Source organism: Lithobates pipiens, unplaced genomic scaffold, assembly GCF_037356315.1.
Source record: "Lithobates pipiens isolate NorthernLeopardFrog02 unplaced genomic scaffold, aLitPip1_a1.2 Scaffold_22, whole genome shotgun sequence".
Taxonomy (NCBI): domain Eukaryota; kingdom Metazoa; phylum Chordata; class Amphibia; order Anura; family Ranidae; genus Lithobates; species Lithobates pipiens.
The window spans coordinates 242,706,121-242,732,841 of NW_027507784.1; positions in this window are offsets into that span (position 1 = coordinate 242,706,121).

A 26,721-nucleotide genomic window follows, 5' to 3' on the forward strand; every position below is an offset into this window, starting at 1 on the left:
TGTCCCTCCTGTGCAATGTAAGTTATTTCTGCTTCTCCTCCCTATCTGCTGGTCCATAGCTCCCTCTGAACTCCCCTCCTCTTCCTCTCTTGTGGGCACCCACGTGACATCACTAGACACGTCATCATCAACGTCACCTTCCCCACCGCTACAAGTAGAGATCTCGGAGTAGGCAGCAACACCGGGGACCAACCTCCTCCTTGGGAACGATCTGGGTACTGTCGTCAGACTGCTGAGTAGCGGTTGTTGTTGCCTCTTCTTCCTGATCCAATACCAAGAGTGGCTACGCATCAGGAATGTCTTGATATGGATCGGAAAATAATTACTGACTCAAGCGGAAGGTATGTGGTGGTGGTGGTGTTGTTGGTGGTAGTGTCTTTGGGGGTGCACATAGCAGAGAGTGAAGAAGAGGGTGCAGATCGACAGGATGAGGAGGGTGCAGAAGAGTAAGGCTGAGCGAGCCACTCAACCAAGTCTGGTGCTTCCTTTAAAGTAATTGAACGCACCTTCTGCAACTTCCCACTTTGGCTCAAGCCTGTTGCTCCTGCCCTACCCCTACCACCCCTGCGGAAGGGCCTGCCTCTTCCTCTGCCTGTCATTTTTTAAATGACCCTGTGACAAAACTCTCAGTCCCTATAACGATGAAGGACTGCTGCAGTATAGGGCAGCGGTCAGCAGTAGTGCACCTCAACCCTATGTATTGTGGACCTATACCAGTCCTTATAGAATGGCAGACTGTACCTCACTCAACCCTATGTACTGTAGCACCCTAGACAGACCAAGTTACCAGTCCTTATAAGGACTTTTGTGGACCAAGTAGGTTGTGTGTGAGTGATTAGCAGACTGTACGTCAGTCCCTATACCGATGAAGGACTGCTGCAGTATAGGGCAGCGGTCAGCAGTAGTGCACCTCAACCCTATGTATTGTGGACCTATACCAGTCCTTATAGAATGGCAGACTGTACCTCACTCAACCCTATGTACTGTAGTACCCTATACCTTACCAGTCCTTATAAGGACCTTTGTGGACCAAGTAGGTTGTGTGTGAGTGATTAGCAGACTGTACGTCAGTCCCTATACCGATGGACTGCTGCAGTATAGGGCAGTGGTCAGCAGTAGTGCACCTCAACCCTATGTATTGTGGACATTAGACATGTGCAGAGTAAAATATTTCGTTTCGGAATTTCGTTTTCGTCCGAAAACTTAATTTATTTAGTTACTCCCGAAATTCGTTTTTATTTATTTTGTTTTTCGTTCAAAAATTGCATTCATCCGAAAATCCACATGAATTACGGTCAAATCTGTCTTTGAAGGCTTATGGTGTCTGTCGAATGTATAAAGAAGATTCGACGGAGCTAGTATATAGCATACTTTAGAACCCTATTAAAGTCTATGGGACTCCAACGTTCAAAATCTAAAGTGCTAATTTTAAAGGCTAATTTGCAAGTTACTGTCCTAAAAAGTGTTTGGGGACCCGGGTCCTGTCCCAGGGGACATGTATCAATGCAAAAAAAAGTTTTAAAAACTGACGTTTTTTCGGGAGCAGTGATTTTAATAATGATTAAAGTGAAACAATAAAAGTGTAATATTCCTTTAAATTTCGTAGGGGGGGGGGGGTTGTCTATAGTATGCATGTGAAGGGGCGCATGTTTCCCATGCTTAGAACTGTCCCTGCACAAAGTGTCATTTATGCAGGAAAAAAAGTCCTTTAAAATCACTCGCAGCTATTATGAATTGTCGGGTCCGTAATACAGAGAACACTCATTGAAAGTCATTGATAAAAAAATAAATAAATAAATAAAGCGTGGGGGTCCCCCAAATTCAATTACCAGGCCCTTCAGGTCTGGTATGGATATTAAAGGGAACCCCGCGTCAAATTAAAAAAAAAAATTGACGTGGGGTTCCCCCTAAAAATCCATACCAGACCCTTTATCCGAGCACGCAACCTGGCAGGCCGCAGGAAAAGAGGGGGGGACGAGAGAGCGGCCCCCCCTCCCTCCTGAACCGTACCAGGCCACATGCCCTCAACATTGGGAGGATGCTTTGGGGGTCTGTGACCCCTCAAAGCACCTTGTCCCCATGTTGATGAGGACAAGGGCCTCATCCCCACAACCCTGCCGGTGGTTGTGGAGGTCTGCGGGCGGGGGGCTTATCAGAATCTGGAAGCCCCCTTTAACAAGGGGACCCCCAGATCCCGCCCCCCCCCCCCTGTTTGAAATGGTAAGGGGGTACAAAAGTACCCCTACCATTTCACAAAGAAAGTGTAAAAAATGGTTAAATAAAACAAACACACTTTTGAAAAATTCCTTTATTAAAAAAAAAAAAAAAAAAAAAAAGATTCCAGCGGCGGTAATCCACTCTTGCTATCCAGCGACGGACGGTCATCTCTCCAGCGATGGCTCATCTCATCCAGCGCAGCGAATCCTCCATCCTTCTTCTGTCTCCGTGGAGGAGACACTGCAGGCATTCCGGCGGCTGACGTTTCTTATATACGGAGGGCGGGGCCACCCGTCACCTGACCCCGCCCCCCTCGGACGCAAGGGGAAACCTGGGGTTCCCCGTGACGTATGGGTGACCCCGCCCCCCTCTGATGTAACGGAAACCTGCCTGTGTTACATCAGAGGGGTGCGGGGTCACCCATACGTCACAGGGAACCCCGGGTTTCCCCTTGCGTCAGAGGGGGGCGGGGTCAGGTGACGGGTGGCCCCGCCCTCCGTATATAAGAAACGTCAGCCGCCGGAATGCCTGCAGTGTCTCCTCCACGGAGACAGAAGAAGGATGTATTCGCTGCGCTGGATGAGATGAGCCATCGCTGGAGAGATGACCGTCCGTCGCTGGATAGCAAGAGTGGATTACCGCTGCTGGAATCTTTTTTTTTATTTTTTATTTTTAATAAAGGAATTTTTCAAAAGTGTGTTTGTTTTATTTAACCATTTTTTACACTTTTTTGTGAAATGGTAGGGGTACTTTTGTACCCCCTTACCATTTCAAACAGGGGGGGGGCGGGATCTGGGGGTCCCCTTGTTAAAGGGGGCTTCCAGATTCTGATAAGCCCCCCCGCCCGCAGACCTCCACAACCACCGGCCAGGGTTGTGGGGATGAGGCCCTTGTCCTCATCAACATGGGGACAAGGTGCTTTGAGGGGTCACAGACCCCCAAAGCATCCTCCCAATGTTGAGGGCATGTGGCCTGGTACGGTTCAGGAGGGAGGGGGGGCCGCTCTCTCGTCCCCCCCTCTTTTCCTGCGGCCTGCCAGGTTGCGTGCTCGGATAAAGGGTCTGGTATGGATTTTTAGGGGGAACCCCACGTCAATTTTTTTTTAAATTTGACGCGGGGTTCCCCTTAATATCCATACCAGACCTGAAGGGTCTGGTTATGGATATTTAGGTCGAGCCCCACGTCAAATTTTTTCTTAAATTTGAGACAGGGTTCCCCTTAATATCCATACCAGACCTGAAGGGCCTGGTAATTGAATTTGGGGGACCCCCACGCTTTTTTATTTATTTTTTTATCAATGACTTTCAATGAGTGTTCTCTGTATTACGGAACCGACAATTCATAATAGCTGCGAGTGATTTTAAAGGACTTTTTTTCCTGCATAAATGACACTTTGTGCAGGGACAGTTCTAAGCACGGGAAACATGTGCCCCTTCACAGGCATACTATAGACAACCCCCCCCCCCCCCCCTACGAAAATTTAAAGGAATATTACACTTTTATTGTTTCACTTTAATCATTATTAAAATCACTGCTCCCGAAAAAACGGCAGTTTTTAAAACTTTTTTTTGCATTGATACATGTCCCCTGGGGCAGGACCCGGGTCCCCAAACACTTTTTAGGACAGTAACTTGCAGATTCTTTTTTCTCTGTCGAATATTTTCTCTATATAATCTTGGACTAATAGAGGTAAGGTTAGGCACATTCGACCACAGGTTCTATAGACACATTGTTGTCAGAGTCATGTCGAATCTCCTATTCTATATCGAACTGTTGTAACAATGAAAACGAAAATAAAGCATTTATTTATGTCGGATCTTTCGTTTTTCGGATTTTGTGCTTTCGTTATCGTTTGTCAAAACGAAAACGAAAATAGCTGAAATTCGGACGAAAATGCATTCGGACGAAAACAAATGCACATGTCTAGTGGACATATACCTGTCCTTATAGAATGGCAGACTGTACCTCACTCAACCCTATGTACTGTAGCACCCTAGACAGACCAAGTTACCAGTCCTTATAAGGAGCTTTGTGGAACAAGTGGGTTGTGAATGATTAGCAGACTGCAGCAGAAGGGCAGCAGTCAAGTATAATATTCTTTCTATATTTGGAAGAAAGAATATTATACGTGTACAAGCCTATTAGCATACCACTGATACCAGTCCTGAAAAGAACCTTTGTGGAACTAATAGTAACAGCTACTGATTAAACTGACCATCACTGCCTCACACACTGCTTCCTGCCTGTCCCTATATAAACTGAGAAAACAGAGGCTACTGGAACAATAATTGAAATAGCACTTTTGTGGACCTGATAGTAACAGCTAATGACTAAACTGGCTGTCCCTGCAGCACACACCGTCCTGTCCCTTTCTCTAAACTGACAAAAGACACTCATGCTGCTGCAACAATCACTAGCACAGCACTGCCTATCCTGAACTACACCTAACACCTATACCAGTCCTGAAAAGAACTTTTGTGTACCAAATAGCTAGCAATTTGGGTCACTGTAATCTCTCCCTGCTCCACACAGCAACCTTTCCCTATAGTGACAGAAGAAAGAATGTAAAATGGCCGCCGGATCGGGTGTATTTATAAGTTAGGGGGAATGTCCAAGTGTCCATGTGCTGTAATGTCTCAATTGGCTGTCCTGTACCCCATGATGGATGCGTCATCATAGGTCAAAGTTCTTTTACACAGTAAACACAGAAGTCCGCTGGGCGAACGGCGCCAATAGTCTGCCGAACAGGCGGACCGCGAACAGCCGAAATTCGCCGCAAAACAACCGCCGGGCGAACCGTTCCGCCATCACTAGTTCTGAGCCTGTGTAGATCCAGCAGAGGCTGTGACAGACACTGAGGAGCCATGGAGGACACTGCAGCAGTTCAGGCGGTCGACTCCGGTTCTTCTGTCACCGGCACCTCTCAGGTCAGGGTGGTGAGGGCGGACCATGGCTTACTCTGAGAGGGAATAAGGTCCTTGTGGCCTTTCCCTGGGTGGGGAACCACAGGTGAAGGGCTGAGCACTTCTCTCCTTCCCCCAAGCACAGTGGTGGCAGCGGTTGGGAGCAGGCTTTCATGGTTTTTCTGTCTTTTCTCTTGCTTTCAGGGTAAAGCACAGGACAGAGCTCAGATACAGCCTCCAAGGAGAAAGTGTGCTGTCTGTGGGAAAAAACTTGGGCCCAATTGGTAAAAGCCAGTTTGCTCTGAAAATGCCTCAGCAATTTATCTAAGGATGACTCCATGACTGAGTGTCAGAAGATCCTTTCGTCAGTTAAAGATGAGATTGCATCCACCTTCAAATCGTTTAGAGGAATGATGGATAGGATGCTGGGTCCCTCAGTGCCCTTATCTAGGGCAGCAAGTTTACCCTCCCTGTCTGAGCCCAGTCAGGAGGATAGGGAAGACGGGGAGAGAGAGCCCAGGTCGCTGGCCTCTTCCCAGGTGGACTCGGGGTCTAACTCTGAGGAAGATTACTCCAGAGGGTCCAGGTACAAAATGACATTGGATGATGTGGGGGATCTGTTGAAAGCGATCTATGACACCCTAGAGATCAGAGAGGAGTCGGTACAGCTTTCTAAGCATGACCTCATGTATTGGGGGTGCCTGCTCAGAAATCCAGAGTTTTCCCTGTGCACAAATCTCTAGTGGAAGAGATCTTGCTGGAGTGGGAGCACCCTGAGAGAATACCGTTCTTTTGGAGCAGTCTCAAGTGTAGATTTCCCTTCGAGAAGGATGCGGCCCAGCCTTGGAACAAGGTTCCTAAGTTGGATGCGCCACTAGCTAAGGTCTCTAAGAAGACTGATCTGGCCTTCGATGACCTAGGATCCCTTAAGGACCCAATGGACAAGAGGGGTGATGTGCTGTTGAAGAGGGCTTGGGATGCCTCCTCTATTGCACTCAAGCCTGCCCTATCAGCCACCTGTGTGTCTAGAAATTTGGAGTGCTGGTTAACCCAGTTACAGACACACATTTCTGCAGGCACGTCCTGACAGCAGCTGTTAAAGACCTTTCCCTTATTGTTTAAGGCTGTTGGTTTCCTAGCCGATGCTTCTGTGGAGTCAGTTAAGCTTGTGGCTAGGTTTGCGGCTTTGGTTAACGCGGCAAGAAGGGCCGTATGGCTAAAAACCTGGTCAGGAGATGCAGCATCCAAACTCGGGCTTTGTGGATTACCTTTTTCAGGCGACCACCTTTTTGGTCCTGGACTCCAGGAGGCCCTGGAACGTACCCAGGACAAAAAGAAAGCTTTTCCTGAGAAAAAGAAGGCGTCTTTTTCAAGGCCTGAGGCAACAGTCCCAACAGGAGAGAGAAGGCTGGCCTAAGAAGCACTGGTCGGGTCACAAGGGGCGTGGCAGAGGAGGAAGATTATTCAATCCACTTCAAAGTCCCAGTGACTCCTGTGTTCCAGTGGGAGGAAGGTTGGGGGATTTCCTCCCACAATGGACAAACGCAACTTCAAGTCCGTTTATATTAAAAATAATAAAAAACAGTTACAAGTTGGAGTTCAGTGCCATTCCCCCACCTACCTTCCTAGTAACCAAGTTACCCAGAGACGGGGAGAAGGCAGAGGCCCTGAGTCTGATGTTGGGAGAGCTGTTGGATCAACAGGTCATCAGCTGGGTACCAGAGGCTGAACAGGGACAGGGGGTATATTCCCACGTGTTCGTGGTTCGAAAGCCATCAGGCAAATTCAGGTTGATCTTCAACCTCAGGCCCCTGAACAGGTTTATCAGGTACAAACGGTTCAGGATGGAGTCGATTTTTATGATTACGAACCTCCTGTTCCCCGAATGCTTTATGGCAACAGTCGACCTCAGGGACGCATATTTGCATGTACCGATACACCAGGAATTCCAGACATTCCTCAGGTTTGGCTGTAAGGGTGAACTCGAAAATCCTCCACTTCCAGTTCAGGGCTTTTCTGTTTGGCCTAGCGTCCTCTCCCAGGATCTTTACGAAGGTCCTGGAAGAAGCTCTAGCTCCGCTACGTGTCGGGGCCATTATAGTGATCCCCTATTTGGACGATCTTCTGTTTGTCGCCCGGACCTCTCGGCAGCTAGAAGAGGATCTACAGGAGGCGCAACTCTTGCTGAGTTCTCTTGGTTGGCTGATCAATCAGGACAAATCTCAGTTGATCCCAACCCAGGAAGTACTGTATCTGGGTTACAGAATTTCCTCTGTAGAGGGGAAGGTGTTTCTCCCATCAGAGAAGATAGAGAAGGTAGGTCTGGCAGTAGCACGGCTTCAGACCAATCGGGAAGCCCAGGTGATGAGAGATGTCATGAGTGATAGGCTTAATGACATCATGTTTCCTAGCAGTCCCTTGGGCAAGGATCCACCAGCGCCCGCTGCAGGCTCTTTTGCTGCATTACTGGGATGGCAGTCAACAGAGTTTGGATCATCCCATGCCAATACCCACAAGGGTCAAGAGGACTTTGTGGTGGTGGCGAACCAGTCACAACTTAGGGGTCTGTTGTGGTTCAGACCAACGGTTCTGGTGCTGACAACAGACGCCAGCTCTTTGGGCTGTGGTGCACACCTGGAAAAGATCTGGCTCAAGGATCCTGGTCTCAGGTGGAAGCCAGACGGTCCTCGAATCAGAGGGAATTGCTGGCAGTACAGAAGGCGATTGCAGCCTTCCAGCAAAAAATAAGGGGACAACACCTCCAAGTAAGATCAGACAATGCAGCGGTTGTCTCTTATATAAACAAGCGGGGGGAGGACCAGGAGCCCTGCTTTGCAGAAGATAACAGGAGAGATTTTCTCTTGGGCTGAGATGAATCTAGCATCGCAATCAGCGGTTCATCTAAAGGGGACTCAGAACTCGCTGGCGGACTTTCTCAGTTGCCAGTGTGTAAAAACAGGATGAATGGTCTCTCAACCAGGATGTATTCGGGCAGGTGGTGAGGACTTAGGGCATACCAGAGGTGGATTTGTTCACCTCAGAAAGCAACAAGAAGGTTGCTCAGTTCTTTTCCCTGCACTCTCAGGATCAAGCCAAAGGAATAGATGCCTTCGCCAGTGCGTGGCACTTCAACCTATGCTATGCCTTTCCCCCAGTAAGACTGGTGGCGGCAGTCCTTCAGAAATTTCTGACCCAGGCAACAGATCCCGTTTAGGCCAAGAAGGGCTTGGTTTGCAGTCCTACAGAAATTGGCAATATATCCTCCGATTCAGCTTCCGAGGAGGGAGGATCTAGTTACACAGGGTCCTATCCGGCATCCTCAAATAGAGACCCTCAGGCTTGCAACGTGGTATCTGAGGAACAGCTGCTGAGGGCCCAAGGTTTTTCAGAAAGGGTCATTAAGACTCTTTTAGAATGCCGTAAGACAGTGACCAGGGCCATTTACACCAAGGTGTGGAAGAGGTTCAATTCCTGGCTGATGGAACAGTGCCAGAAAGATCCAGGTATTCCGGTGGTGCTGGACTTCTTCCAGCGGGGTGGAATTAGGGCTTTCTGTCAGCACCTTGAAGGTCCAGGCTGCTGCTTTAAGCGTCTTTCTTTTTCCCCCTGCAGCAAGATCATTTCGTAAAGAATTTCTTTAAAGCACTCTCCAGGTCCAGGCCTGTAAAGGTCAGAGCCTGTCCCTCCTGGGACTTAACCTTGGTGCTTGGTGCTCTCACAAGAAGTCCATTCGAGCCTCTGGAGAAATCTGATGTTAAATGGGTCTCCCTAAAAACAGCTTTTTTGATTGCAATTACCTCAGCTAGGAGAGTGAGTGAGTTGCAGGCGCTCTCGATTAGAGAGCCTTTTTTGTTGATTTTGGAGGATAGGGTTGTGCTTAAAACAGATCCTAGTTTCCTCCCCAAGGTTGCTTCTGCTTTTCACAGAATGCAAGACATTATCCTGCCAACATTTTACTCCTCCTCAGAGGGTGATGAGGAAGGAGGATTTAGTTTAGTTGATGTTAGGCGTAGCCTTTTCGTTTATTTAAAAATTAGCATTAGCAAGAATTCAGGAAGTCAGAATCTTTGTTTGTGAATTTTGCAGGGTCATGCAAAGGACTTAAGGCATCTAAATCCACCATCGCCAGATGTATTAGAATGAGGGTTTTAGAGGCATACAGGTGGGCAGGGAGGCAAGCGCCTCTAGTTAAGGCACATTCCACTAGGGCGGCGTCGGCTTCTTGGGCAGAGAAGGCCGGTGCCACTCCGGAGGAGATCTGCCGAGCGGCGACGTGGTTCAGCTACTCCACGTTTGCGAAACATTACCGCTTGGACCTGGCAGCTGATAAGGATCAAGCATTCTGTAGAAAGGTCCTCCAGGCAGTGGTCCCACCCTAGCAGAGTAAGTTTCTTGCTTATCATCTCAGAGGCTGTCCTGGAAGACGATAAGAGAAAACCGGAGTTAGACTTACTGGTAACTCTTTTTCTAGGAGTCTTCCAGGACAGGCTGGTTTCCAGGGCTCAAGTCCTGCGGGAACGCATGGGAACGGAGTTCCTGTATTTTTCCACAACAGGAACTCAGTTCCCATTAGCAGCCGCATCCTGCAAGACTTTGAAGAATGCGAGCTGTGTGGCAGGTGCTAAACCAACAGCTGCCGACGCAGCTTGCAATAGCAAGTGCCACACACCAGGGGGTGGACTGACCATTCAGGCATTGCCAGTAGGGAGCCCCATGACAGCTTCCTCTTCGATCTACCTGTCAATCACAGCTAGCTGATGGGTAGATCAGGTCCCTGCTGCTAAGAGATTGTATTTAGTTAGACTTCTCGTGATGATCCTCCCTGCCGGCCCCTCCTGATTTTCTGTCTCCTCACCCCCCCCCTAGTCTCCTGCATACTTGCTCTGTGTGTCCCACTGAATCCCCCCTCCTCTATCTTCAGTGCCATATGATGAGAGAACCCAGAGGAGGAGCACAGCTATTCTGCTCACAGGACATCTAGGGAGAGGGGTGAGCTGAGGGAGGAACATCAGTTTGGGGAGGTAAGATGAGCACAATACCTGGCAAAGTTTAATGCCAGGAGGGAAGTTTATGTAGAAATATGTGAAGGGTTGGAATAGTAGCGAGTGTGTGTTGGAGCCTTGCAGAGTTTGCAGCCCCCCAAGCTAACATACATCTCCTAAGCAGGAACACATCACTATCTTCCCAAGCATTCTGTCCAGATAATGTGCAGTTAATTTATGACCTTTACGTTTAACCCTTTGTTATCCAAACTCTGTTCAATGAAAAGTGTAAACTCACCACATAAACACACTATATACAAAATAACATTCCCCAATAAAGATCAGAACATTATGTTCACATTTGCATGGAAGCACAATTGAATGAATGCTGATTATTCAGAGAATTACTGTACTAACAGTTAAGCTTCATACACAAAAATTTGATGAAAAATACCACTTTTGAAGTGTTTGTGCATATGGGCGTTTCATTATTTTTTTTGGTGGGGGAGTGGATCTTGGGTGGGAGTTCCCACACTATTTTCTCCAGGACTTGACCCTGCTGGTTTCCCACCCAGAGTTTTTTGGCTGGAGTATAAGGAGATATACTAATGTTGTGCCAGTGTGTTATGTCTTTCAGAGCCTTCCGGTGGTTCTTGTGGAAACTGAAGGGGAACACCTGGAGAACCGCCTTTTAACCTTTTGGGTGAACGTGTTTCCTGTCCCGGAGGGAGGAGCCCTATATCTCAGAGGCTGTCCTGGAAGACTCCTAGAAAAAGTTACCGCTAAGTCTAACTCCGTTTTTTTTTTCGTTTAAATGTAATTTTGTGCAGGGACTGTTCTAAACACGGGAAACACGTGGCACTTCACAGGCATACTATAGACACCCCCCAGGCACGATATTTAAAGGAATATTTCACTTTTTTTTCACTTTAATCGTCATTAAAATCAGTTCTCCCGAAAAAACGTCAGTTTTTAAAAACATTTTAGGCATTGACCCATAGCCTGAGCCTGGTCCCCAAACCCTTTTTAGGACAATATCTTGCATATTCGAAATAAAAAGTGCTAATTTTAATGGCTAACGTTCGAGTCCCATAGACTTCAATGGGGTTCTAAAGTTCGCACAAATTTTCGGTCCGTTCGAAAGTTCTGGTGCGAACCGAACCGGGGGGTGTTCGGCTCATCCCTAACCAAGAAGGATGCACGTAAGGGTAAAACAAATCTTCATGCCTAAGCACAATTTTGCAACTTTGACGTGTTAGTAAAAACATGCATACCATCACAGCTACTTTGTGCATCCAGGTGAATTATACAGTTTTTTTTTTTCAGGACAAATTGGGCTTTCGCTTTGTGGTTAATGGTAATTGCTCCTGATTTCTTTTTTTTATTTTTATTATTCTTATCAAAGGAAAACTGGATATTAGCTGTATATTTCTTGTTGCTACCATAGCCTATTACCAAAGAACAACCCAAAATAAATTCTCCTGTTCCCAACAATCGCAGTGATACACATATGTGTATGTTATTTATTGTTTGTACCAGTAGTACAGCCCAGGAACAATAGTGTGCTTTTTTTTTTTTTTTACATCCAATCATCTAAAATACACTAATACTAATTTAAAAAATGTTTAAATTAAAATAAAAAAATACTGTCCAAAATAAACTGACCATGATCTTTGACCCTGATCTTGACACTTGTCCCAAACACTAACCCTGGCACTGACTTAGATCAAACATTTATTTAGGTGTATTTTTCTTTGTTTTTTTTTTTTTTTTTTTGAGGGGTTTATGTACACTTTTTTTTTCCCCCCCTCTCTGCAAGGAGAGGAAAAAAGTCTTTCCTCTCCATTAACAGAGCAACACGGGCAAGCTTCAAAGTGACTGACCATTGTGATTGCCAATCGGAGACACTCGCAGCATTCACAAGAACCGGAATGTGTGACTGGCCGGAGTCACGTGACATCACTCCTGTGTGTCCACGGCATGACCCCCTTTAGAAACGGCATAATCTGCCCCTTCTAAAGTGCACATGCGCCGTAGACATCGGCACGCGGCTTTATTGTAAATATCTCCTAAACTGTGGAGGTTTAGGAGATATTTCCAGCGCCTACAGGTAAGCTTTAATATAGGCTTACCTGTAGGTAAAAGTGGTTATACAGGGTGTACAGCCACTTTATGGTGATAAGTGGCTGGAGGCCCTTTCTAGAACGCCGTTCTCACTGGCAAGCTTTGCACTTCATCTGTCTTGGCTGTGACCTTATTATTACTGTTATGCAGGATTTATTTGGTGCCAACAGTTTGCGCAGTCCTGTGAAACTTTAGGGCATGCAGTACAGATGCAATTCAAGACAGGAGGAATCAGAGGAGCTCATTAGCGCTTACAAACTTAAAGGGAGGGTCAAGTGATACAAAAGGTAATAACTGTTGTGGATGAGCTGATGGAGAAAATAAAAGTACAGTTAGGTGGAGGCAGGATAGGCTTCTCTGAAAAGAGAAGTTTTCAGGGATCTCCTAAAAGTAGATGGGGTAGGAGATAGCCGGACAGATTGGGGTAGGGAATTCCGAAGGATGGGAGAGGCTCGGGAGAGGGCCTGGAGGCAAACATGGAATGAGATAACAAGGGAACTAGAGAGCAAGAAGAATTGGGAGAAACAAAGAACTATTTGGTATTTTGAGACTAGGTTAGTGATGTAGCTGGGGGCCAGGTTGTCGATGACTTTGTAAGTTATTGTTCGTATTTTGATTTTAATTCATTGGGTGAGTGGCAATCTATTGAGGGACTGGCAGATAGGAGTACAGGTGATGAGAGGTTTGTAAAGTGGATGTGTCTGGCAGCATCATTCATGATGGACTGAATAGGGAAAAGCCTATTTAAAGGTAAACCAATGAGGAGGGAGTTGCAGTTGTCGAGGCGAGAGATAACCAGGGAGTGAATTAGGCACTTTGTGGTGTCATTGGTTTTGAAGGAGCGTATTTTGGAGATGTTGCAGAGGTTGAGGCAAGCTTTGGAAAATGATTGGATGTGGGGCCAAAAGGAAAGTGCAGAGTCCAGGATAACGCCTGGCACCCTGGCTGCGGGGATGGGTTAGAATTCTGTCAAATGCTTTCTAACTGGTCTAGGGCCATTACAAGTGTCCTGATCTTAATGGCAGTTGATCTCTTGGTCATGGAGCATTTAGAATCCATGCATGCAGCATTGAGCTACAGTGTGGAGTTGTTAGAGGTCCCCTTCTTGCCTTATCTCTCGTATAAGTGTTAGTCTGTAAATCCCACTTGCATAAAAGTTCTTGCTCCACGTGTCTCAATAAGGATGTTATTGGTGGCATCTTCGTCAGCAGAAAAATCCTAGGGCTGGATGTGGGAAGAAGCATATTGTTTTTTTTCTCCTAACTCCCTCACTTGCAAAGCCAAACCCAAGCCTGGCACTTGGTCGTCTGTAAATCACGGACTTTTAATTTTCCTTAACCCCCCGGATAAAGTGGTTGTAAGCCTCAGTCATGAAATCTGAGCTAAGCACATACAGTATATCTGTAGTGTTTACTTATCTCTCTCCAAAGACCTAAGTGTTCCTCTGTTATCGGCATGAGTCACATCTGAGAAGTTTTCCCGTCACATAAAGATACATTTTTGTTGGGTGGGAGAAAGCTCAGCAGATCGCTTGTCTATCCAGAACACAGTGCTGCTGTGTGGAGGGAGGTGCATGCACCTCTCCTCCAATCAGCTCTCACGCACTATTGCTGCAGCCTCTCCGCCCCCTCATCTGTGCTTCTGACAGATGAAGAAAGATTTTAACACTTTTCTGCCCTTTTGAAGGGTGTAGGGATAAGAGGGCTGAAGATAAACAAGTAAAACATATGTAAGAGGATTTGTTTGATCTCTGTGTATCATCTGAGGCTGTTCACTTCACTCGGTATATGTGAGTGTTCACAACCACTTTAATGGATAGGTAGTTTTCAGGGGCTCAAATTATAAATATGTAAAATCTTAAATGTCACTAACATATAAAATTACTTTCACTATATTAACAAATGTATTGGGATGTCTGCCAACACACACACACACACACACACACACACACACACACACACACACACACACACACACACACACACACACACACACACACACACACTCTCTAACTTTAATACCATCCCATTCTTAGTCCATTGCAATATGAAAGTTCATGTGCGTGTAAGGGCAGGTGTCCCAATACTTTTGGTAATATATATTTTTTTCCACCAGTATAATTTAGCAGTGTAAGTGATACAAGTTCATAAATAAACACCTTGAGTCTGTGTCACACTCTAAATAAGTCCAATAATACACAAATTATTCCACCTACATGTGCCTTGCCCTTACAGTGTAATGCCACTTTTGGAGGGGAGGGGGTGGCAAATAAAAAAAATTGTATATATAATTGCTACACAAGCCATATTGTATTTGAATGCAATTAAAAATGATCTTTCCTTTTGAATCTGCAGCGCTGATAAAATTCAATGAAATAAGGCATTCTGGAGGCGCACCCCCAGATGAAAATATCCTTTCCTGCTTGTGTGATTTTTCCCAAAATGTCTGCACTAACATGCAAGTCATATTTTACTCCTCCTCTGCAGCAAAAAAAATATTTTTCCTGAGATACTCCCTAATTAGAACTGCAGGTGCATCAGCTGATTGACGCTCCCATTTACATTTAGTTCCCGTTTACCCTGGTGTGACTTGTCATGCAATTTGATAGTTTCAAATCGCATAACTCATAACCTATTGCAAGCAATGGAACTGTTCATATTACTGCAAATTATGTCGCAGTGTTAATGAAAAAGGTTCCTGCACTACTTTTTACTGACTTACATAGACTTCTGTTAAATAAAGTCGCAAGCTGCAATGAAATCGGCAGTGAAAATCGCACTAATGTGAATTGCTAAAGTAGGGCTTACTCTGCACATAGACAAAGCAATTACTTCAGAGTAGAAACGGGTAGGAAATTGTTTTTAAATCCTGGCAAAGTACAATGATCACCTGGAGGTAATGGTTTTACTCAACTAAAGTGGAGGTACTGTTTACCTGCTTCCCATCCAGCCATAGTCTATAAACAGCCAGACGGGAGCAGTGTCCATGCAGCTGGACAACTGCCCCTGGATCACATTTAGCACATGAGCAGTAGTAAGCAGTGTCATCATTTAAATGAGGTCTGGTGTCTGAAATCCCCCTTGGTACCACATCCCTTGAATGTAAACTTAGATGCAGAGAAAGAAGATTAGATTTTAAAGGTGCCACACGAAGGAATAAAATATATATATATATTTTTTTATTGTAAATCCTAAAATGTCATGTTTTCACATAAAACATCAAAAGATCCAAAAACCTAAAGCTGACGCAAGTCTGATTAACGCCCAAGAAAAAATTCATATGGGATCAGAAAATCAAGGATTTAAAGAATATCAGGTCAAGGCGCATGCGTGGAAGCCCCTGACATGGAGGCTTAGGCCAGGAGCTCCATCCCACCTCAGCAGCTCGAGCCTCTCCAGCGCCATGGTCGCCCGCGATACCCACCTGGATCAGCCCCCCATGAACAGCGAACGTCCCGAGGACCCCCCCATGTCCTCGGGCGCAGCGAGGAGGAATCGGAAGCCTGCTTTTTGAAGCTGCTCAGTCTCGGACCGGGACTTCCAAGATGGCAGCCGCCCCACACTGCCCTGCTTCTGCTAGCCTCTCCAGTGCACAGGCCCCATCTTCTCCCTCTATGCTGCAGCAGGTGTTCACACACACCCCCCCTCAGACCCACCAGCCACTACAGTCTGGGGACTCAGGCCTAACACAGCCAGTGAATGTAGCAGACCTATTTGTCAAGTTTGCAGATCTTCTAGATAGGGGACTGCACAATACTGCAAACAAGATCACAAGTGACATTAAACAGACCTCCAAACCAGAGGAACCCGCATGGAGAGCATAGAAACAAATCTAGAAGCCACCATTGCCATGGCGAAATAAAACTGAAATTCCTCAGCATAGACTGGAGCTAGACCTGGCTCACAGAGCGCTTAGACCCCCGAGGGATGAGGGCCTCACCCTCATCAGAGACATTGAGGTAAAACCACATTTCTATGCTGTCAAGGAGGAGGTGATGTGAAAATCGTGAGCCATGTCTAAGCTTGTGTTTCAGGGACACCAACTGCACATTTTTGTGGACCTATCTCCATCCACAATCCAAAGAATGGAGAGCCCTAAAACAACTACTCCAGATCCTGATGGACAAAGAAATGAAGTACTGATGGCTCTTTTCTGTTGCAACTTAAAATCCTCTTTAAAGGCAAAACATACGCATTCGGATCCCTACAGGAAGGAGAAAAACTGTTGCTAAAGATGGGTCTCATCCGCCATGACACGAATACTCCTCAGCCTGGACCGCATACCAACATAAACTCCCCAACAGAGCTTTGTGAGACAAGTATGCCTTAGGGGTACCCTAACGCCTTTGCTACACCATGCTGCCTTCTTGTAGGGGGTGGGAGGTGGGGGGAGCAGATCATTGCTCCTGACCAACCCTGGGAGCCTGTCCATTTAATTTGAAATGTTTTATGGTGCCCTACTCCCTGTGACCCCCCCCCCTCCTTCTAGTCGTCCCCCCTCTCCCCCTTCCCCTCTTCCCTCCCTTGTCCACGGGACCCGATGGACCTAAATGAATTGGGTTAACTCTTATGTTTCTACTAGAACATTTTTATTGTTATATTTTGTTAAATGATTCCCATCTGTTTTCATATTTGTCTTTACCCCCCCCCCAAAACCGTTTTTGAGGGTATACTCCAATACAGCATTTAATCAGCGACGAGACAAGTCGCGTCCCCCTGGCAAATGCCTCATTAGACCCACAAAATAGTGCCTACATATAGCCAAACTTATCTTCCAACATGGACTGGTGGATATTTGGAGGGAAGTTAACATGACTTAGATTCTGAGGTTGTCATTGACAGAGTTCATAGAACCATGGGCCCAAGATTCATAAGACGGGCCCAGGGATGTCCTTTGCTGCATACACTCTTTTATCCTCAAGGAGCACATACTACAGTGGACTTGGAGGGTGGGAGTCCCAGAGATTTATGGCGCAGCTGTCCACCTTTTGACAGATGTTTCCAGAAAAGCTCTTCTCATGCAGCTGTCCCTCAAACCATTCCTGGATGCTCTGACGAAAAGGGTCCTGCATACAAGTGGGGCCATCCATTCTACCTCATTGTCCACAAAGGAACAGATACATTGTTACATAGTAGGTGAAGTCAAAAAAAGACACAAATCTGTTCACTGGCCATATAGTTTCTCCACCCTAAAAAAAATGGGAATTTGGGGAATCATTCCTCAATGTCATGCACGCTCTATATTCCTCACTATTGGCACAGTTGTGTCTGCTGGGATTTTACTCGGCCCGTCTAAAACACTTTCAAGCCAAATTCATTAAATATATCTGGGGCAAAGGGGGACTCAGACTCTCAAAAGTGGTCCTTTATAGGACGAGAGAAGAGGGGGGGATTAGGCCTTCCCAATCTGTTATAGTATTTCCAATAAGCTCAACTGTCTCAGATATCGGCTGTCTACTCACAGTGGGAACAACCTGACTGGATACATATCAAGAGACAGGCAGTCCCTATACACACATTGGACTATGTCCTTTGGAGCCCCAGGAAATTGAGACCTCCAATTCTAATTCTGACACTTTCACACTCATTTGCCCTTTGGGACGGCCTAAAGGGTAACAACCAACTGACTACCCGACAGAACCACTACAGCACTTATTTAAAAAAACAGCATTCCCCCAGGCTTAAACATAACAGCCTTCAAGTGGTGGCTAGACAAAAGGCTTATATAGAATAGGACTCTTCCCTAGGCCCCTGGGCCCACTTTCCAAAGCATTCTGTATAAATAATCTAGATATACCACCATCCGAATTCTTTCGATTTTTCCCAGATCTCAAACTTCCTGCACAAATGTTGCAAAACACTACCCAATGGACCTCAAATAACTGCATATGAACAGTGGTCAGGCCGATAAGCAGAGGGGGGAATCTCAATGATTTACAAGGTGCTGTCCTCAGCATGCTCCAAGGCACTCTACATGCTGGCCTGGGAGGAGGACCTATCCCATCACTGGAAATTAGAAACTTGGCACAGGTATTTCTCGCAATCATATAAGAGCATCCTCAACTCCAGCCTCATAGAAGCAAGAATAAAAGTGATATCTAGATGGTACCTAGTCCCATCAAATCGGGCCAAAATATTGCCATCATCATGCCCCCTCTTTTTTCAAGGATGTGACCTCAGAGGTGATATATACCATGTATGGTGGGGTTGCCCAAGAAGAAGAGATTTCTGGTACAAAATTTTCTCATGGATTTACAAGATTACCTTGATCCCCATCCAAATGTCTCCCTTAATTGCTCTTCTCAACTTTCCAGTGCGGGAGGCCTCCAAGAGTACACAACATCTTATTCTCTCTCATTCTCTTTATCATCCTGGGAGCCAAACTTACCCTAGCCAAAACGCCTGTCTCGACGCTACTAGTGGAAAAAAAGATTTCTTCAGTTATGAACCAAGAGAAGATGGCTGCCTGAGCCTACACCCTGGATTGCTTTCTGTGGCCCTGACAGCTGGCAGCCTCCATGCCAGCGGCTCCCAAGGTGGCACCGGCCCATCCTGCAGCCCCGATCACATCAGTGGAATCACTTGTCCAGAAAATGAAGACTGCTTTGAAGGGTGACGTACAGACTCTCAAACAGGAAGTGTCTGAACTGGATGCCCCGGTTGCCGCATTGGAGCAGGAACAGGGTGCAATGTCTCAGTTTGTGCAAACTGTACAATCTTCTAACACTGATCTTAATGGCCCAGTTGTCCAACTGCACTTACTCCTTGACGATTTGGAGAATCGCAGTTGCCGGCAGAATATACGGTTAAGGGGGTCCCAGAATCTGTCCCACAATCAGAACTGCGGTCGACAGTGGCCAATATTTTGAACTGCTATCTGGACCGCCTGCCAGATTCTGAGGTTGTCATTGACAGAATTCACAGGACCATGGGCCCATGATTCATAAGACGGGCCCATGGATGTCCTTTGCTGCATACACTCTTTTATCCTCAAAGAGCACATAATACAGTGGACTTGGAGGGTGGGAGTCCCAGAGTTTTATGGCGCAGCTGTCCACCTTTTGCCAGATGTTTCCAGAAAAGCTCTTCTCGTGCAGCGGTCCCTCAAACCACTCCCGGATGCTCGGAGCGAAAAGGGTCTTGCATAAAAGTGGGGCCATCCATTCTACCTCATCGTCCACAAAGGAACGAATACATTGTTACATAGTAGGTGAAGTAAAAAAAAGACACAAATCCATCAAGTCCAACCTATGTGTATGATTATATGTCAGTATTACCTTGTATATCCCTGTATGTTGTGGTTGTTCAGGTGCTTATCTAATAGTTTCTAGAAACTATTGATGCTCCCCGCTGAGGTCATCGCCTGTGAAAGGGAATTCCACATCCTTGCTGCTCTTACAGTAAAGAACCCTCTACGTAATTTAAGGTTAAACCTCTTTTCTACAAATTATAATGAGTGGCCACATGTCTTATTAAACTCCCTTCCACAAAAAAATTTTATCCCTATTGTGGAGTCACCAGTAGTGATGGCCGAACAGTTCGCCTGGCGGTCGTTTCGCAGCGAATTTCGGCTGTTCGCGGTCCGCCTGTTCGGCAGACTATTGGCGCCGTTCGCCCAGCGGACTTCCGTGTTTACTGTGTAAAAGAACTTTGACCTATGATGACGCATTCCATCATGGGGTACAGGACAGCCAATTGAGACATTACAGCACATGGACACTTGGACATTCCCCCTAACTTATAAATACACCCGATCCGGCGGCCATTTTACATTCTTTCTTCTGCCACTATAGGGAGAGGTTGCTGTGTGGAGCAGGGAGAGATTACAGTGACCCAAATTGCTAGCTATTTGGTACACAAAAGTTCTTTTCAGGACTGGTATAGGTGTTAGGTGTAGTTCAGGATAGGCAGTGCTTTGCTAGTGATTGTTGCAGCAGCCTGAGTGTCTTTTGTCAGTTTAGAGAAAGGGACAGGACAGTGTGTGCTGCAGGGACAGCCAGTTTAGTCATTGGCTGTTACTATCAGGTCCACAAAAGTGCTATTTCAATTATTGTTCCAGTAGCCTCTGTTTTCTCAGTTTATATAGGGACAGGCAGGAAGCAGTGTGTGAGGCAGTGATGGTCAGTTTAATCAGTAGCTGTTACTATTAGTTCCACAAAGGTTCTTTTCAGGACTGGTATCAGTGGTATGCTAATAGGCTTGTACACGTATAATATTCTTTCTTCCAAATATAGAAAGAATATTATACTTGACTGCTGCCCTTCTGCTGCAGTCTGCTAATCATTCACAACCCACTTGTTCCACAAAGCTCCTTATAAGGACTGGTAACTTGGTCTGTCTAGGGTGCTACAGTACATAGGGTTGAGTGAGGTACAGTCTGCCATTCTATAAGGACTGGTATCGGTCCACAGTACATAGGGTTGAGGTGCACTACTGCTGACCGCTGCCCTATACTGCAGCAGTCCTTCATCGGTATAGGGACTGACGTACAGTCTACTAATCACTCACACACAACCTACTTGTTCCACAAAAGTCCTTATAAGGACTGGTAAGGTATAGGGTGCTACAGTACATAGGGTTGAGTGAGGTACAGTCTGCCATTCTATAAGGACTGGTATCGGTCCACAGTACATAGGGTTGAGGTGCACTACTGCTGACCGCTGCCCTATACTGCAGCAGTCCTTCATCGGTATAGGGACTGACGTACAGTCTACTAATCACTCACACACAACCTACTTGTTCCACAAAAGTCCTTATAAGGACTGGTAAGGTATAGGGTGCTACAGTACATAGGGTTGAGTGAGGTACAGTCTGCCATTCTATAAGGACTGGTATAGGTCCACAATACATAGGGTTGAGGTGCACTACTGCTGACCGCTGCCCTATACTGCAGCAGTCCTTCATCGGTATAGGGACTGAGAGTTTTGTCACAGGGTAATTTAAAAAATGACAGGCAGAGGAAGAGGCAGGCCCTTCCGCAGGGGTGGTAGGGGTAGGGCAGGAGCAACAGGCTTGGGAAGTTGCAGAAGGTGCGTTCAATTACTTTAAAGGACGCACCAGACTTGGTTGAGTGGCTCGCTCAGCCTTACTCTGCTGCACCCTCCTCATCCTCTCGATCTGCACCCTCTTCTTCACTCTCTGCTATGTGCACCCCCAAAGACACTACCACCAACACCACCACCACCACCACCACATACCTTCCGCTTGAGTCACAGGAATTATTTTCCGATCCATATCAAGACATTTCTGATGCGCAGCCACTCTTGATATTGGATCAGGAAGAGGAGGCAGCAATAACCGCTACTCAGCAGTCTGACGACAGTACCCAGATCAGCCCAAGGAGGAGGTTGGTCCCCGGTGTTGCTGCCTACTCCGAGATCTCTACTTATAGCGGTGGGGAAGGTGACGATGATGATGTGTCTAGTGATGTCACGTGGGTGCCCACAAGAGAGGAAGAGGAGGGGAGTTCAGAGGGAGATATGGACCAGCAGATAGGGAGGAGAAGCAGGAATAACTTACATTGCACAGGAGGGACAAAGCAGACTGCAAATGTATCAGGAGCGAGTCATCGACCATGTACGGTCACATCTGGCGCTCCCAGGACACCGGCACATGGCTCCGCAGTGTGGGCTTTTTTTAACGTGTCCGCTGCTGACAATAGCGTTGCCATCTGCAATCTTTGCAGTCAACGCATTAGTCGCGGTAAGCCCAACACTCACCTAGGGATGACCGCCTTAAGAAGGCACATGAGCAGCCATCACCGAGCCGAGTGGGAGCAACGGAACGCACAAAGCCACACTGCAGGCTCTCACCTTCCAGCCTCGTCTTCTACTACTCCTCTCTCCTCACAATTGTCCTCCACTCCACCTTCCATCATGTCAAGCTCACGTTTTTCTGCAAAAAGGCAGGCTTCCGTGGGCCTAATGTTCGAGCGTAAAAAATGATGACGCCAGATAACCCTCTTGCCCAGCGGTTGACGGCTGGCTTGTCAGAACTGATAGCCCGCCAACTACTGCCATATAAACTGGTGGACTCGGAGGCCTTTCGCAAATTTGTGGCCATTGGAAAACCACAATGGAAGGTCCCAGGAAGGAAGTATTTCTCAGAGAAGGGCATCCCAGAGCTATATGGCCATATATGGCCACAGGAATGGTGGGAGCACCTCATAATAAGCAGCCCCAGGAGGAAGTCAAGTATGTGCAAGTATTTTATGCATGTATTACAAAACTATATACTGCACACCAAATAGTACACCTATACCAGTCCTTAAGGACCTTTGTGGAACTAGTAGCTAGGGATTAGCACACTAAACCACACTCAACCCTATATACTGTACTACGCTATACCTTACCAGTCCTTATAAGGACCTTTGTGGAAATAGTAGGTTGTGATTAGCAGACTGTACCTCAGTCCCTATACTGATAAAGGACTGCTGCAGAATAGGGCAGCAGTCAGCAGTAGTGCACCTCAACCCTATATATTGTGGACCTATACCAGTCCTTAAGGATTAGCAGACTGTACCTCACTCAACCCTATATACTCTAGTACGCTATACCTTACCTGTCCTTAGAAGGACCTTTGTGGAACTAGTAGGTTGTGATTAGCAGACTGTACCCCACTCAACCCTATATACTGTAGTACGCTATACCTTACCAGTCCTTATAAGGACCTTTGTGGAACTAGTAGGTTGTGATTAGCAGACTCTACCTCAGTCCCTATACTGATAAAAGACTGCTGCAGAATAGGGCAGCAGTCAGCAGTAGTGCACCTCAACCCTATATATTGTGGACCTATATTGTACCAGTCCTTAAGGATTAGCAGACTGTACCTCACTCAACCCTATATACTCTAGTACGCTATACCTTACCAGTCCTTAGAAGGACCTTTGTGGAACTAGTAGGTTGTGATTAGCAGACTGTACCTCACTCAACCCTATATACTGTAGTACGCTATACCTTACCAGTCCTTATAAGGACCTTTGTGGAACTAGTAGGTTGTGATTAGCAGACTCTGCCTCAGTCCCTATGCTGATAAAGGACTACTGCAGAATAGGGCAGCAGTCAGCAGTAGTGCACCTCAACCCTATATATTGGGGACCTATACCAGTCCTTAAGGAATAGCAGACTGTACCTCACTCAACCCTATGTACTGTAGTACACTATACCTTACCAGTCCTTATAAGGACCTTTGTGGAACTAGTAGGTTGTGATTAGCAGACTCTACCTCAGTCCCTATACTGATAAAGGACTGCTGCAGTATAGGGCAGCAGTCAGCAGTAGTGCACCTCAACCCTATATATTGTGGACCTATACCAGTCCTTAAGGAATAGCAGACTGTACCTCACTCAACCCTATGTACTGTAGTACACTATACCTTACCAGTCCTTATAAAGGACCTTTGTGGAACTAGTAGGTTGTGATTAGCAGACTGTACCTCAGTCCCTATACTGATAAAGGACTGCTGCAGTATAGGGCAGCAGTCAGCAGTAGTGCACCTCAACTCTATATATTGTGGACCTATACCAGTCCTTAAGGAATAGAAGACTGTACCTCACTCAACCCTATGTACTGTAGTACACTATACCTCACCAGTCCTTATAAGGACCTTTGTGGAACTAGTAGATTGTGATTAGCAGACTGTACCTCAGTCCCTATACTGATAAAGGACTACTGCAGCAGAAGGGCAGCAGTCAAGTATATTATTCTTTCTATATTTGGAAGAAAGAATATTATACGTGTACAAGCCTATTACCACACCAGTCCTGAAAAGAACCTTTGTGGACCTAATAGTAACAGCTACTGATTAAACTGACTGTCCCTCACTGCCACACACAGCTTCCTGCCTGTCCCTATTTAAACTGACAAAACACAGGCTGCTGCAACAATAACTTGAATAGCACTCAAAACTATATCCTGTACTACTTTACCATACCAGTCCTGAAAAGGACTTTTGTGGACCTAATAGTAACAGCTAATGATTAAACTGACTGTCCCTGCTGCACACATTGTCCTGTCCCTCTCTCTACACTGACAAAAGACATTCTGCTGCAACAATTACTTGAATAGTAGTGCTTCAAACCTATATCCTGAACTACACCGAACACCTATACCATACCAGTCCTTAAAATAACTTTTGTGGACCTAATAGCTAGCGATTTGGGTCACTGCAGTCTCTCCCTGCTCCACACAGCAACCTCTCCCTATAGTGACATACGAAAGAATGTAAAATGGCCGCCGCATTGGGTCTATTTATAAGTTAGGGGGAATGTCCAAGTGTGCAGGTGCTGTAATGTCTCAATTGGCTGTCCTGTACCACATGATGGATGTGTCATCATAGGTCAAAGTTCTTTTACACAGTAAACACGGAAGTCCGCTGGGCGAACAACGGCAATAGTCCGCCGATCGGGCGGACCGTGAACAGCCGAAATTAGCCGCGAAACGACTGTCTGGCGAACCGTTCAGCCATCCCTACTTGTAAACGCTTTTTGTAGCCAGCCAAGAGTCTTTCAATTCTTGTTTGAGGTATCTTTGCCCATTCATCCTTACAAAAGTGTTCCAGTTCATTGAGATTTCTGGGCTGTCTATCACGTACTGCTCTGTTAAGGTCTATCCATAGATTTTTAATAATGTTGAGGTCAGGAGATTGTGAAGGCCATGGCAAAACCTTCAGTTTACGCCTCTTGATGTAATCCCCTGTGGATTTTGAGGTGTGTTTAGGATCATTATCCATTTGTAGAAGCCATCCTCTCTTTAGATTTTTCACAGATGGCATCCAAAATTTGCTGAAATTTTATTGAATCCATTTTTCCTTCTACTCGTGAAATGTTCCCTGCGCCACTGCCTGCAATACAACCCCAAAGCATGATTGATCCACCCCCATGCTTAACAGTTGGACAGCAGTTCTTTTCATTAAATTCTGTGCCCTTTCTTCTCCAAACGTACCTTTGCTCATTCCGGCCAGAAATTTCTATTTTAACCATCGGTCCACAATTCTTAATTACATTCCAAACAGAGGATATTGACATCTGAAAATGCTTTGCTATCTTCTTATAGCCTTCTCCAGCTTTGTGAGCGTCAACTATTTTCAGTTTCAGTTTTCTAGACAACTGCTTAGAAGAACCCATGGTGCTGATTGTTGGGGCAAGGTCAGATGAGTCTGGCCATTTAAAATGCCAGGGACGCACTGCGCGGCCACTTATATAGGGACAATGGGGCGGTGTCACATGGCTTTATGTCACATGGGTTGGTCACATGGGTTGATGTCACGTGGGGACTATGACATCGTAAGGGGGCGGGGTCACCATGTGACACCAACCCATGTGACATAAAGCCATGTGACACCGCCCCATTGTCCCTATATAAGTGGCCGCGCAGTGCGGCGTTGGGGTTCCCCTTTAAGTCCATACTAGGCGGCGGGGCCAGCGACGTCTCCTTCGCGGGCCCCGCCTACCTGGAGACGCGCTCGAAATGAGCAGACTTTCCTCCGCGTGTGTGGGCGAGTCCGTTCATTTCAAAAGTAGGGCGGATAGTATGGCGGACTTAGTACGCCGTATTAGTCCGCTCAAAAAGTGCCGTGGGAAACTGAGTAATTTTAAAGTAAATATATCAAAATCAGAAATCCTTAATGTGTCGCTCGTACCCGAACAGGTTACAATGTTGAGAGCTAATTTTAAGTTTAGGATTTGTTCTACAGCTGTAAAATATTTAGGTGTTAAAATCACCCCGGATTCAAATCATTTATACTCAATGAACTATGTTCCTCTCCTGCAACGTACCCTACAAGATCTAAAAAAATATGATGTTAAGCAATATTCATGGTTTGGGAGAATTAATATATTAAAAATGGATATAATACCGCGGTTTTTGTATTTTTTTCAAACTATCCCAATTGATGTCCCCAGATCTTTTTTTTCCACTTTACAATCGGCTTTTACAAAATTTATTTGGGGACATAAAAAACCAAGATTACAAAAGAAATTATTATCATTACCAAAAACGAAAGGAGGTGTGGGTGCACCTGATCTATACTACTACTATGTTTCGGCTGTTCTGACTAGACTGGTGGACTGGTTTTATTGTCTGGAAACCAAACAATGGGTAAAAATAGAACAAGGGTTGAATCAACTGGATTTAAAGGCATTGCCATGGATAGACTTGTCTGGTAGCAATTTAAATCGTGAGTTGTTAGAATCTATGCCTTCCCTCACATCTCATGTGTTGAATGTATGGGGCAAAACAGTTATAAAATTGGAACTTTCTTCTTATGTAGGACCTATGACATCTCTATTTGGCAACCCTTTATTTCCTCCGGCATTAAATAGGACAAGTTTTCTTATATGGAATAGGGAATCCCATTATAGACTGAGTAATATTTTATGTCAGGGGACAATTCCGTCTTTATTAAATTTATTCCCTACTCAGCGACCATCACCTATGCAAATGTTGGAGTTTTGGCAGTTGCGGTCATTCTGGTGTACAATTCGATCAAGTAAATCTC